The sequence below is a fragment of the Micropterus salmoides genome, unplaced genomic scaffold (genome assembly GCF_014851395.1).
Source record: "Micropterus salmoides isolate LMB-PRFRI ecotype aquatic unplaced genomic scaffold, ASM1485139v1 Ms_hic_scaffold_4, whole genome shotgun sequence".
NCBI lineage: Eukaryota > Metazoa > Chordata > Actinopteri > Centrarchiformes > Centrarchidae > Micropterus > Micropterus salmoides.
The window spans coordinates 5,936,073-5,951,401 of NW_024043372.1; positions in this window are offsets into that span (position 1 = coordinate 5,936,073).

Genomic DNA, 15,329 nt, shown 5'->3' on the forward strand with positions numbered 1-15,329 from the left:
AGTCAACCTGGGCTGAAGGGGTGGTCCGTGGCTGCAAGAGAGGCTCGGATAGGGCTGCCTCTCCTCCGCACATCGGCCTCTCCAACCGCTATGCAGTCTCCCTGATACGGATCTCTTTCGACGGATAGTGCATGCCGACACTGTTGCATCTCCTCCACCGGCTACATCTCCCGCACTGGCGGCAAACGGTGATCAGCTGGGCCGCCGGTCTGCCGCTGGGCCTGATCGGCGGCCGTCATCCCGGTCAAAAGTGTGGAAAGTCCGTTTTTATCTCTGGTCCCATTCCCACAGTTGGTCGCGGCGCTGGTAAAGAATGTCTCTTTTTAAGACAAACGGACTTCACCCAAACAAACGGGGCTCAGAAATGTTAGCTGCTGACATACAGCATGTGGTGCGGTCCACACATGACTTACGTGAATGACTAATCATTCATGCAGCACACCTGGACACACCACCGCTCACTGAACAGATCTCTGCCTCACTGCCACAAACAACTGTCTCCACCTGCTGGCATGTAAAGCCGTCTGCTCCCAGCGCTGTTCCAAAGACTTCTATTCCTGTCATCATCACGCATAGACCAGTAAACCCAAATGTGCACATCCCACACAGAAATATTAGTAATCTCTTAAGGATTAGGACAACTGCACCAACTCCAGCACCCAGAACAAACTCATTTAAAATGTCTCTCTTCAATGTGAGATCACTTTCAAGTAAGACTTTTATCTTAAATGATTTTATCTTGTCTGCAAATCTAGATTTTATTTTTTTAACTGAATCCTGGTTGCAAATGAATGACTATAGCCAGCTAGCTGAACTGTGTCCGCCTCAATATGACTGTTTTAGTCAACCGAGGGTCAGTGGTCGTGGTGGTGGGCTAGTGAGCGTGTATAGGAAAAATTTTAAATGTCATCAAGTAGGCTGTGATGAATTTAACTCCTTTGAAGTTCTCACTCTTAAAGTTGGAGGGCTGCAACCTATCATATTTGTTATAGTTTATCGCCCCCCAAAACCGCCTGGAGGATTTTTATCAGAACTTCCTCAATTTTTATCTACTCTGGTTTTAAATTATGACAGAATTGTTCTTTGTGGCGATTTTAATATTCATGTTGATGACCCCACCAATGTTAATGCAACTGACTTTTTAAATATGGCCACTTCTTTTAACTTCAAACAACATGTCAAAGGGCAAACACATAACCGTGGTCATACACTGGACTTGGTTTTTACCCTGGGTGTCTGCATTTCCTCTGTGGAATTAGTGGACATGACCATATCTGACCACAGATGTATTGTTTTTAGCTGCGATTCGCCTGTTACTCATGCCGCCTCACCAAGCTCCGTGTGTTCTCGCATCTTTAATGAACAAAGTGTTTCAAAGTTTTGCACATTCTTTCAGAGCCAAAGCCAACACCTGTCTGATTCCAACACCAACAATCTGGTCGATCACTTCAATCATATCTGCTTGTCGTCACTAAATATTACTGCTCCTCTAAAGGTTAGGCCTACGTCTAAAGCTAGTAAGCAACCCTGGATAAATGACAGCATTCGCAGCCTAAAAAGGGGATTCTGCAGACAGAGAAACACACATGAGCACATCGCTCTCAAACACTGCAGGTTGTTCACCAGTCACGAGCTGTGAAACAACAGCACGGCTCTGTTGGTAAATAAAAAGGTAAAGTTACGTTGCGTTCTCTGGTGGACCTGGATCAGCTGTTAGCTGTTCACATGGCTAACGCTAACGTTGCTACGTGGCTGTGTTTTAATTTTTTAATGACCGGGTCTGTTTGTTTTATACGGTGGCTCCCAGGGCTCAGTGAGGAATATTTTTTTGAGGACTATGAACTTTTGCATTCCCTCGCAATACTTTTGTGTTACCTCGCAATACCTGTCTTCTTCCGTTAGCCTATTTCCGAGCCATATGCTCAGCTGGGCTCCCAGGGCTCAGTGAGGAATATTTTTTTGAGGACTATGAATTTTTTTTGAGGACTACTTTGCGTTACCTCGCAATACTTTTGCATTCACTCGCAATATGATTTGTATTCCCTCGCAATACTTTTGCGTTATCTCGCAATATGTTTTGCATTCCCTCTCAATACCTGTCTTCTTCCGTTAGCCTATTTCTGAGCCATATGCTCAGCTGCTCTCAGCGCAACACTCCAGCTTATTGAATTTTACTTTGAACGGAGAATTTCCTACGTTGATATAGTAGCCTGCTACTGCTCAATAGGCGTATTTATGTAGGCTTTAATCAAAAAGGACCAGGCACCACGGCGGGTGATCGCTCCAGAGGAGAGGGAAGACAGCCGGGATAGAGCCACGCTGGCCCAGCTTGGACGTAAGGCTGCTCCCGGTAAACGTCCGGTCTGGAGGAGATGGGACGCGTGCTGCCAAACACCGGAAAACTGAAGACCGTTAAGCCGACATCTTTACACAGACCTGCCCCATCAATATCCTGGAGCATGCAGCGGGCACACCGTGTACTGTCAGAGCGCAAGGCTCCGCCGAGATGAGAGGAAGCGGATTCTGTGTTTACATCAGTGATGCTTGGTGCTTAAACAGTCAAAGTGGATGGACACTGTTTCCTACATGTCAGACTTCATATGGAGGCTACATATCTCACATTATGCAATCCTGTCCACTCACTAGCCTATAGGCTAAATGTTCATGCTGCTACGGCACTTCCACACTGTTTACATAGCCGACTGTTATTAGGCTGCTCCCGCTACTGGCTTATATTTCAGAAGCTTGTAGCCATGAGGGCTCTGCTAATGTTAAGCAGCCTACTTCTGATGCTGCTATTATTTAAATAGGTTAGAAAGTGGAGCGGACCCAGAACAGCTCTAGATTCCAAGGAGACACGTTTTAATAAACATAAATCATCAAGTAACATTTGTATTTCAAACAAATGCCCACGTTACTGACTTGTTTTTAACTGTCCTCAAAATTAAATAAAACCTGACTTGCGATTGTTTAAAAAACTGAGAGGAAGTTCCAAAGGTTGTTTTCTTTTAAATAATTTTTTTTACTTTGAATTTTAGAATGTCATGACATCATTAAAGGTCCAATGCCTTTGATGATGAAATCTGGTCTGCAGGCTCATAAGACCCAAGTGTTGGTTTAGTTGCAGTTTTTCTCAGAAGATCTCTACCTGCTAACACGACAGCACTGATAAAAAAAAGCTCGTGGCTAAAAAAATCATCGGTTACCCTCTGGCCCCCCTGGTAAAAATAGTTCCCTCCTATCTTGGTCACCCCTGTTCAATCGCCTGCCCTCTGGTAGACGGTCAGGTGCATCAAGAGTTGGACAAGCATACTTAAGGACGGTTTCTTTCATCAGAAATCTTAATTCCACAAATGTTAAGAACACTTAACAGATTCTGCTGAGCCTTTTAGTATTAGAGCAGTTTTATTTATTGCCTTTTGTTTGTTTTAACTGTTTCTAGTTTTCTGTGGTTTGCACTGATAAGGAGTAGCACTCACATTTTAGTTGCATATTTTGTACATTCACAAAGGCTTTCTAATTCTACAGACAAGCCGATACAATGCCTAAAATACACAGACACAAGATCATGCATCAACCCATGATGGAGCTGGTTCGTTCAATTGTCCAAATACACCTGATCAAGCTGGCGTCGGATGACTGTATCATGGTGCCATTCCAGTGCATTACAAAGGCCACAAAAATATCCTACAGGACATGTGTGTGGAGATTATGAACACTGTATCTGTACATGTTTATAAGCAATTCCGGCAAAGTGTGGCACAGAAGAGTGACTTGAATTTGACTCAAAGCTGTTCCAAATCAGCCAGATGGGGTCCTGCTTCTCATGCGTTACGGGGGGAAATCTTAATATCCCAAAATGTGGGTGAGATCGTTCCACTGATTCTTGCTGATGTGATGGGTATTAAAGATGCCATTAGGATATGTAACAGCCCTTATGCAAAGAATCTAGCAATGATCGTGGTGAGTGAAATAAAGAACAGGATAGCTGCAGAGCTCAAAGATTGTGGGAGCGGCAGTGGCAGTACTGGGAAGAACAAACAGCTGGGGCTTACGTCTATCATGCAGGAACAGACATTAGAGTTACTAGTTAGAGCTGTCTTCAATGTTCTTCAAATATGTAAACTAATGATCTCTACACCGACCCCAAATTGTAACATGACTGGTCACCAAAGACCAAAAGAAGAATTGAAGACAGAGCAGGACCAGGAGCTGTCTGAGGAGGAGGATGTGTGGTACGACACCTTTACTGACCTGGAAGAGGATGAACCGGAAAAAGTGTCATCTGGGGAAAACCTTGTGGTTACATCCACCAACGCTGTAACGAGCAGTGAGGGGAAGATGGCCGATGAGAAACACAATCTGAATAAGCCCAGCCCCTCCGAGGATGCAGTCAAGGCAGCTGAAGCTGATGAAAGTGCTTGTCACAACACAGCAACTACCAGCGCTACTAAGATCGTCTCCCAGGAAGCTGCAATCACTGATGAACCAGCGCACCCAGTCCAAGAGTGGGACAAATTTAGATGCCAGTACATGGTGTCTTGGGTGATCCTGCATATAAAGCAAAATATGTCCATTAATCTGCCTACTGATGATATTAAAACCATCACCACTACACTGACAGACATGCTTTGGGCAGAAACAGCAGGCTCTGGCTTTGATGTCATGCCAAATGTTACACGAACATTGAAGGCCGTGCACAAGGATCTGTGCAAGAAGGAAAAGGCACAAGTGCTGCTAAATAATACATTGACCTACACTGACATAATTGAAACTCTAAACAGACACCTGGTGACACCAAAAAAGAGGAGCTGTGTTACCCGTTTCTTCAGATCTGTTTTCAAGCCATTCTCAGCCTGCTTCAGATGTGTATGCCTGGACTAATCATTGGCAACACCAGCTGGATACATTGGTGCCGTGACCTGGATGGGAGTGAGGTTTAGGGGGTGAGTGTGACGGAAGCCAGCAAAGCTGTGCAGTGAGTAGACCTCACTCCCCTAAACCTTAACAGACGCACTGGGGACCAAGGCTAGTGCCCATGGATATGAGCCTCCTCGTTAGCGTGTCCACCTCCGTATCAGAGGTCACCGATTCGAGTCAGGACTGTGCAGTACGTTCTCGGAAACACCTGGTTACATTGGTGCCGTGACCTGGATGGGAGTGAGGTTTAGGGGGGTGAGTGTGACAGAAGCCAGCAAAGCTGTGCAGTGAGTAGACCTCACTCCCCGACACCTTAACAGACGCACTGGGGACCAAGGCTAGTGCCCATGGATATAAGCCTCCTCGTCAGCGTGTCCACCTCCTGTATCAGAGGTCACTGGTTCGAGTCAGGACTGTGCAGCCTGGACACCTCTTCCTCTAGTGAGGAGGAAACTTTGATATGTAGTGGCAGAAACACTACATATCAAAGTTTCCATGAGATGCGAACTCTCTCTCTCTGTCCCTCCTCTTTCTCTATCTCGCCCATCGCCATGAATGTTTGTTGTTTAGGTTGCAATGTTTCCAGAGCACAAATTCACAAATAAAAAATAAAAAATATATAATTAATTAATAGTGTGATAATTAAGTTACTTTATACAAACAACAATGCTTCTCCGCTTGTTGCATGAGGAAATGCATTTAGCTGGAATGATATAGCACTAAGTAGGAGAGTACTGCTCATTGATTTTTCCATGTATGTATCCTAAAGTGTTATAGCTTTATATACATGATTGACTTTACCCAAATCTCTTTTCTCTGAAGGACATCATCTATGGTTCTGTCATGGACAACAGCAAAGATGACTTTTTGAATAATAACCTTGTCATTCTTGGGAAATTTTAGATTCACAAATTAAAGTTTTTGAGAGTGAATCCTATGTTGTGTATTTCACAATGAGTTTCTTTGTATACAAAAGCCCTTAATGTCGTGGAAATGAAAAACGTATTGAACATTTTTAGTATAATAGCAGAATTTGATTTGCATAAATGGCCCTAGCCTTTGCTCCTTTAAAAAAATGAAGTAATAACTTGCGTTTCGGACTGTGAGCTGCACATAATCAGAGCTTCTGAAGTAAATGTGTGTGTTGCTTTGCGGTGAGATTCCTGCTTGATCACAAGTCAGTTAAGTTTCGTTTTCCCCTGGCATGAGCACCTCCTCGTCTCATCCAGCTCTGTGTCTGTGAGACGGTCCAGAGGTCTACCAGCGAAGCAAAATTTTCATGAAATGGTGACATTTGTCTCATAATTTTATGACTTTTTTTGTCAGAGAACACAGAAATGTGGGAGCGATTCTGAAAGTGCAGAAAGTTTTGAACATGAGCAGAAAACCTTCTAAAAAAGATGAGCTTTTAAAGTCCAGTCAATAACTGAATTAAAATGAATAAATTAAGCGCTGAGATGAAAAGGAGCCACACTGAGATTTAAAGTGGGAGACTCGACAGGGATCATATTAAATAAGTTGATCTACAGGAGAAACTCACTAGAATATATTCTATTATCTATATTTTGAATTGTCACCTGCCATCTCAATTTTGTGTTTCCCTTTATACAATTAAAAACATTTCCACCTGACATGGATAATGGAAAGAGGGGCGCTGGCCCAAATAAGGTTGAGAACCACTGTCTTAGTGTGATATCGTCCTTCACTAATAAACGGTAACTTTTTTAAATTTTGTCTTGTATTAATTATTTTTATAAACATTTACTCATCTTAATAAAACACTGTTTCCACTTTAGTTCCAGTAGCTGTAAAGGAGCATTGTTAATGTTTGATAAGTGCATAATAAAGGAGCTATTAGACTTTATAAGGAATTAATATAAACCTGTCATAGTCTGATTACTGTCGTTAAACATCTATTTACAAGTGGTCTACAAAGTGCTGACACATTTACTGCTCATCCTAAGTAGAGGTAGCGTGGGTGCATGGGGGCAGCATGTCCCTATCCATGAGTAAAATATTAGTCAGATTTGCAGTGACGTAATCTGTACTCTGCGCATGCGTTGGCGTCTGTAGCCACCTGTCAGAAGCGCCGCCTTAAACCGGACTCTTATACAGTTTTAATCCACACTTTTTTGTTACTTTTTTAATATCCTTTTTATTTAACTTAAGTTTTTAACTTAACTGTTCAAAGAACGTTTCTTTCATTTGACCTAATCTTGTATGTGACTCAGGAGGAACGGGTTGTCTCAGTGAGTGATTCGTTCATTTTCACGCATGCGTGAATAGTCACGTTACACAGCAGCTGCATGAGCTCCGTCAGCACAGGAAACAGAATTGATTAGTTCAGGACTCATAACTGTGGGTCTGTTTGAGTCGTTCATTTGTCATGTGACAGCTGTGTTACCCGTTTCTTCAGATCTGTTTTCAAGCCATTCTCAGCCTGCTTCAGATGTGTATGCCTGGACTAATCATTGGCAACACCAGCTGGATACATTGGTGCCGTGACCTGGATGGGAGTGAGGTTTAGGGGGGTGAGTGTGACGGAAGCCAGCAAAGCTGTGCAGTGAGTAGACCTCACTCCCCTAAACCTTAACAGACGCACTGGGGACCAAGGCTAGTGCCCATGGATATGAGCCTCCTCGTTAGCGTGTCCACCTCCGTATCAGAGGTCACCGATTCGAGTCAGGACTGTGCAGTACGTTCTCGGAAACACCTGGTTACATTGGTGCCGTGACCTGGATGGGAGTGAGGTTTAGGGGGGTGAGTGTGACAGAAGCCAGCAAAGCTGTGCAGTGAGTAGACCTCACTCCCCGACACCTTAACAGACGCACTGGGGACCAAGGCTAGTGCCCATGGATATAAGCCTCCTCGTCAGCGTGTCCACCTCCTGTATCAGAGGTCACTGGTTCGAGTCAGGACTGTGCAGCCTGGACACCTCTTCCTCTAGTGAGGAGGAAACTTTGATATGTAGTGGCAGAAACACTACATATCAAAGTTTCCATGAGATGCGAACTCTCTCTCTCTGTCTCCCTCTTTCTCTCTATCTCGCCCATCGCCATGAATGTTTGTTGTTTAGGTTGCAATGTTTCCAGAGCACAAATTCACAAATAAAAAATAAAAAATATATAATTAATAGTGTGATAATTAAGTTACTTTATACAAACAACAATGCTTCTCCGCTTGTTGCATGAGGAAATGCATTTAGCTGGAATGATATAGCACTAAGTAGGAGAGTACTGCTCATTGATTTTTCCATGTATGTATCCTAAAGTGTTATAGCTTTATATACATGATTGACTTTACCCAAATCTCTTTTCTCTGAAGGACATCATCTATGGTTCTGTCATGGACAACAGCAAAGATGACTTTTTGAATAATAACCTTGTCATTCTTGGGAAATTTTAGATTCACAATTAAAGTTTTTGAGAGTGAATCCTATGTTGTGTATTTCACAATGAGTTTCTTTTGTATACAAAAGCCCTTAATGTCGTGGAAATGAAAAACGTATTGAACATTTTTAGTATAATAGCAGAATTTGATTTGCATAAATGGCCCTAGCCTTTGCTCCTTTAAAAAAATGAAGTAATAACTTGCGTTTCGGACTGTGAGCTGCACATAATCAGAGCTTCTGAAGTAAATGTGTGTGTTGCTTTGCGGTGAGATTCCTGCTTGATCACAAGTCAGTTAAGTTTCGTTTTCCCCTGGCATGAGCACCTCCTCGTCTCATCCAGCTCTGTGTCTGTGAGACGGTCCAGAGGTCTACCAGCGAAGCAAAATTTTCATGAAATGGTGACATTTGTCTCATAATTTTATGACTTTTTTTGTCAGAGAACACAGAAATGTGGGAGCGATTCTGAAAGTGCAGAAAGTTTTGAACATGAGCAGAAAACCTTCTAAAAAAGATGAGCTTTTAAAGTCCAGTCAATAACTGAATTAAAATGAATAAATTAAGCGCTGAGATGAAAAGGAGCCACACTGAGATTTAAAGTGGGAGACTCGACAGGGATCATATTAAATAAGTTGATCTACAGGAGAAACTCACTAGAATATATTCTATTATCTATATTTTGAATTGTCACCTGCCATCTCAATTTTGTGTTTCCCTTTATACAATTAAAAACATTTCCACCTGACATGGATAATGGAAAGAGGGGCGCTGGCCCAAATAAGGTTGAGAACCACTGTCTTAGTGTGATATCGTCCTTCACTAATAAAACGGTAACTTTTTTAAATTTTGTCTTGTATTAATTATTTTTATAAACATTTACTCATCTTAATAAAACACTGTTTCCACTTTAGTTCCAGTAGCTGTAAAGGAGCATTGTTAATGTTTGATAAGTGCATAATAAAGGAGCTATTAGACTTTATAAGGAATTAATATAAACCTGTCATAGTCTGATTACTGTCGTTAAACATCTATTTACAAGTGGTCTACAAAGTGCTGACACATTTACTGCTCATCCTAAGTAGAGGTAGCGTGGGTGCATGGGGCAGCATGTCCCTATCCATGAGTAAAATATTAGTCAGATTTGCAGTGACGTAATCTGTACTCTGCGCATGCGTTGGCGTCTGTAGCCACCTGTCAGAAGCGCCGCCTTAAACCGGACTCTTATACAGTTTTAATCCACACTTTTTTGTTACTTTTTTAATATCCTTTTTATTTAACTTAAGTTTTTAACTTAACTGTTCAAAGAACGTTTCTTTCATTTGACCTAATCTTGTATGTGACTCAGGAGGAACGGGTTGTCTCAGTGAGTGATTCGTTCATTTTCACGCATGCGTGAATAGTCACGTTACACAGCAGCTGCATGAGCTCCGTCAGCACAGGAAACAGAATTGATTAGTTCAGGACTCATAACTGTGGGTCTGTTTGAGTCGTTCATTTGTCATGTGACAGCTCGGCTACAGGGCTGTGGTAAGCAGGCAGCACAGGAAACAGAATTGATTAGTTCAGGACTCATAAATGTGGGTCTCTGGGTTTGAGTCGTACATTTTTCATGTGACATCTCGGCTACTGTTTTGATATTTTGTGACATTTAATAAAGCATAAAGTTATTACAGTGCAGTTATGTTGTGCTAAGTTATAGTTTTAACACAGCTGCACCGTAACTTTAGTCCTGCTAGTGTTTACAGCCAACAGCTGATGAGAGTTGTTCTGGGTCCACTTCAGAGCCCTGACAGAGTTCTACCGGGAGCTGAATTACCACAGAGGTCGTCTCCTCTCCAAAACAAACGGACCCGGACATTAAACCATTAAAACACAGCCACATAGCAGCGTTAGCGTTAGCCTTGTGGTTTGTTTACCGCAAACAGCTGATCCGGTCTGCCAGAGAACGCAACTTAACTTTTACTTTTTATTTATGGACAGAGCCGTGCTGTTGTTTCACCGCTCCTCACTGGTGAACAACCTGCAGTGTTTGAGAATATTAAATTTGTTAAAATTTAAATAAGAGTGTGTTTTATTCATCTAGTATGTCAAGCTTTTTACTTCAATATATTCCCTGTAAATCTGATGTTAATATATAGATTTTACTCATGGATAGGCGTTAGGCTACTGTATGAATGAGCACTTTAGAGATATATTGATAGTAATTGTAATTATATATATGGCTGGTCTGGTAGTATGCTCAGGAAAGATTGTGAAAATGGATTTAGCCGAGTAGTGGCTTAATCGAATATTGACAACATATTTCTGTGGTTTTTACATGGTTTGAAATGAAATGAAATGAAATGCAGCGCTTCTGGTCTAAGCACAAACATTTAGTAAAATGGATGCTCCAGCAGCAGCGAAGCAGACAGACTCTGTGGACTTTCGGAGTGAGTCTGGGGTTATGTAAACTTGGTTAATATGTCTTTGTAGCAGGTGGGCCCACGATGAAACTCCGCCCCCACTGTGTTGACAGTCTAACTCCGCCCCCGCCTCCTCACAAGGTGCAGAATTCACAGAGATTCTGGATTCAATAGACAAAATTGTCTAGTTTTGATGCCCGATTATTTCTTGCATAAGTACTTCACAAAGAGTTTCAGGCTCTGCGGGAATCCCTTGAGTTCGGTTAAATCCCTCACGGAGGGAATGATCAAGCAGGAAGCTTCAGGTCTACAATTTGAAACCAATGCAGAAGCCCCTGAAACCTGCATTGTATTGACAATCCAGCAGGGGGCGACTCTTCTGGTTGCAAAAAGAAGTCTGGCTCCAATAGAAATAATGGGAAAAAGACCCTACTTCTCAGCTGAATAATTACCTCAGTAAATACTTTTCTGACGGGTTTATGGTCTCAGTTAGTTTCAAGTCTTTCTCAATACCAAATTATGTTCATTTAGTAAATTATGGTCCCATTTATTTTAAAATAGACCACAAACAGAGTATGTTTCAGGACGGGATTATCTGTGATTGACAAGTTGTTACCATGACGACCTGTCAATCAGGCTAGAGCCGACTCGTACCCTCGGCACTGTGTAAATTTAACCAGCGCTGCTGAAAAAGCTTATTAGGAGTTGGCTGTTCACTTTTTCTGGTGAGTACATTTAGTTTTAAGACTGTTGTTCGGTAGACAAAGTTATCAGCCCTGTAAAAATGGCAGTTAACGTTAGTTACAGTTGCACCTAGCTAAGCAAGCTAACTAGCTCCGCACACGGCCGTTAGCTCCGCCGTATTGTCACTTCTGGGCACTTCCTGGTTGCAAAAACTCAACATGGCGGCGCCCTATCGGCCAAACTCGAGGCTTCAAAACAGCAGTCCACAAACAAATGGGTGACGTCACGATGACTATGTCCATTTCTTATATACAGTCTATGGGAATGACACAGTTCTCGGCAGACAATAAAGACATTAGAGAAGCGATCATCGATCTCCAGGCTCGTAGCATCCCGGAGCAGGCGGATGTTTCTTTGTTGAAAGCATACCTTCTGATGATACCTAAGCTAAATAATAAGATGTGTGTTTTGAAATCATGTTAATCATCGATAAGCTACCTTTACATTGTGAATAATGTTGGCTGATAATGACAAAATGAAATCGGTTGAATAAATAAAGGTTAAAATTAATTTTACTGTAACCCACACAACATTCAAAAGTTCATCACAAATTATATTAAATTTTATTATAATTATGAACAACCAGGATAAAGAATCTGTCAGACTATTTGTGAGAGACAATTGATTGGAGTCTTTACTACTACTAGATATTTGACTTAATAATTTGAACAATTAGGGATTATATTAACACCATTAACGGTATTAAAAAAGTAATCATCTGTAACCAATATAGCCTATGTACATCAGTGTGTGCGTCTGCGTGAGGCTCCAGCTGGTGATGGGCATCACTCGTGGTCCAGTCCATAAGGCAAAACCTTTAGTTCTCGGGGCTGTTTGAACTTCAGCTCTTTAACTGGCTGGCTGGATGTGCACAGTGGGGCTGCTGTGGTGATATTCTTCTTTTAAGAGTTGGGGACAGATAGGCTTCCCAGTCATCTGAATGGTGCCACCCATGTTGTATCCAGTGGATAGTTGGATGGAAGAATTTAAAAGGGAAAAGAGGGACAGAATTTAATAGATTACAAATTATGTCTTCCACAGTGGTTAATGAATAAAACTTAGGTAAATGTTCCAACACCACACTGTAGAGATATCTCTGTGTTGAAAGTCCTACATTCAAATTTTAAAATAAAAGTAAAGCTAATTCTAAATACTTTATATTTTGCTGTGTGGCTTTATCTGTGAAAATACATCATACTCTATCAATTAAAACATCAAAAACTAATCTGCAGAGTAACTAGTAACTAAAGCCGTCAAAATAAATGTAGTGGAGTAGTACCTCAAAAAGAAGAGTAATTGGGCGCATGTACTTAGCTACTTTTCACAACTGATTTCTATTGACATAGAAGGCAATATTTGTGCAAGAATATATATGTCTGATAGTTTGGAGGTCATGCAAGGTTGGATCCCAAGCTTTTTCCCCAGTTTCCCATCTGGCTGAAGTCCTTGAAGATACGTACCTCACACGGAGGAATTGGAGTGAGCGCCACCAAGGTCTTCTCATCTGCATCTTCTTTGTCCTTCTTCACAGCCTTTGTGTCCCATGAAGCAGCTTCTATGTTTCCAGGCTTGAATGAACAATAGCCATCACACTGGTCTTTCTTTAAGTGAAAGGGAAATATATATAAGTCACTGAAAATGTTTGAGAAAACTTACATTGACAGAGGCTGTTTGCAAGAGGGCTTATAATCGGTGTGCATGTGACCGATGGACTTGATTACAAGCTCCAGGTACACCTTTCAATGAAGAGGACCTACAGAAGTGCGATAGAACTTTCCAAGGGTCCAGAAGAAAAATCTTATGGAAGGCCTACAGAAAGCACTGTGGCCTCACTGCAAGAAGGTCTCATTGTCGTACCCGTCATCCCAGGCCTTTCTGTGTGGAGAATGCATGTTCTCCCTGTGTCTGTGTGGGTTTCCTCCTTCCTGTGTGGGCGCTCCAGTTTTCCACACCATCAAAAACATCTTAGATTAGGTTCTTGAGGCAATGAGTGTTAAATGCAGAGAATGAATTTCACCATGTGTATGTGACAATAAAGAACCTTTTCCTTCCGTTCCCGTCCTCAATCTTCTCATGACTTTCTCCTCTTCTTCCTGCCCACTTCAAAAAACACCACTCCTTTACACCTAATGTTGACAGGAAGAAGCGTTGGCACACTCAGATTCTTCTCCAATCTACTACAAGGTGACAAAAAAATGGGATGCTGACCTCCTGGATTCATCTGCTCCTGTCCAGCGCCGCTTTACACTGCACCCCTCCGCCGCAGACTTCACAATCATTTCTCCAGTCCAAATTCCCCCAGAAATACTTAGAAATCTTGTTCTTATGATGCGTCTTCTGCTTTTCTGCAGTGGAGTTTAGGGAACCTTTGGCAGGTTGCGGACTGGCATGGTGTCCCCATTTGTCTCACCTTCTTCAATCCAGGCCCCTCATTCTCCTACTTTTCTGGATGTTAAAGTTCCAGGTCTCTGGATTTCCCGTCTTTCATGACCTTACTGGATGAACCTCATCAGTTGAAGAGTCCTCCTCAACTCCTTCTCCTTGTGATTAAAAGAAAACAAAAACTCTGTAAATGTTGTCCTCACAGTGTCTTAGTATGTTGTTGTGTATGTCTGTGCATGAAAAAGAGTGCTGTTGATAATATAAACAGTAGCAAGCCAACTAGAAAACATGCAGCCTTCACTGCATTAAATAGCATTAAGAATCTTACACACTCTATGTTGACAAGTTTTACTACTTTTCACATAATTGTGATCTGTGATTTGATCTGAGCTACATTTTTTGTGTGAAAAGGTTCTATACAAAATGTTTTCAATTATTTGTATGGTTGTTATTGGTATAAAACCTCCAGAGGGGCTAAGTGTGCACATCCAGTCAAAAGTAATCGAGTGACAGACAAAAACTATCACTGCAGGACACAAAGGACAAAGCTCTGCACACCTTCTCTCAACAACTCCTAATAAAACTGTTGAAGGCAATGTTTTGACAGAGATGCTCACAAGTCTTTGAGCTAGAGTCCAAGTCAGGTCTCAAGTCTCTCGTGGTTATTACGAATGTTTTATCACCTGCTGCATTCAATCCAGGTTGCTAATAAAACTTCATTGCTCTGATAAACTACTGTAAGTCAACAAACCCTGTTGAGTTTCAAACCCTGTGTAAAGTTAACTAAACAATACTGTAAAGTTACATGGTCAACAATAAAGCTGTAACATTATTTTTAATTTACAGAGCACAACCATGTGATGTGCAATGCAGTTAATGACAGCTTATTGTTGTGGTGGCAACCCAGCTGAGGGCGAGTGTCCTGTTTATTTCTCCTTTTTTTGCTTTTGATTCTGCTTTCCCCTGTTGTTCTGTTTTTTTCCTGTACTCTGCCGGCCTCCCTGTGTCTCCTCCCCTGCATGTGCTCTCTCTCTCTCTCCCTCCGCTCCTGAGCCCAGCCAACGACCCGCACCTGCATCTCGTCAGCCACCTCCTCTGCCTGCCACACCTGCCAGCAATCAGCCTCATCTCCGACAGTACTTCTACCCCGGTTCTCCAGCCAACCCCTGCTTGATCGTCGTTGATCCTTACCCGGGCGCCACTTCACCAGTCAAGCTCTCTCGTATTCTGCATCATTTCTGTTTCCCTGTGTGCTTTGTCTCCGCTGTGTCTAACCCTGTCTGTCTCACCTCCATCCTCTGCTCCGTCAGCTGGGCTCACCACCCTGCCCTCCCCTTCTACGGCATCCTCCCGGCTCCTCCCCGTGCCTCCTTGCTTCCTCGGTCCCCAGTGCCCCCGGCTCCCTTGTCTCAGTCCCCTCAGTTCTCCGTGCCTTCCCCCGGCATCCGCCACTCCCTCAACCCCGTTTCCCCTTTGTTATGACCTGGCTCAAA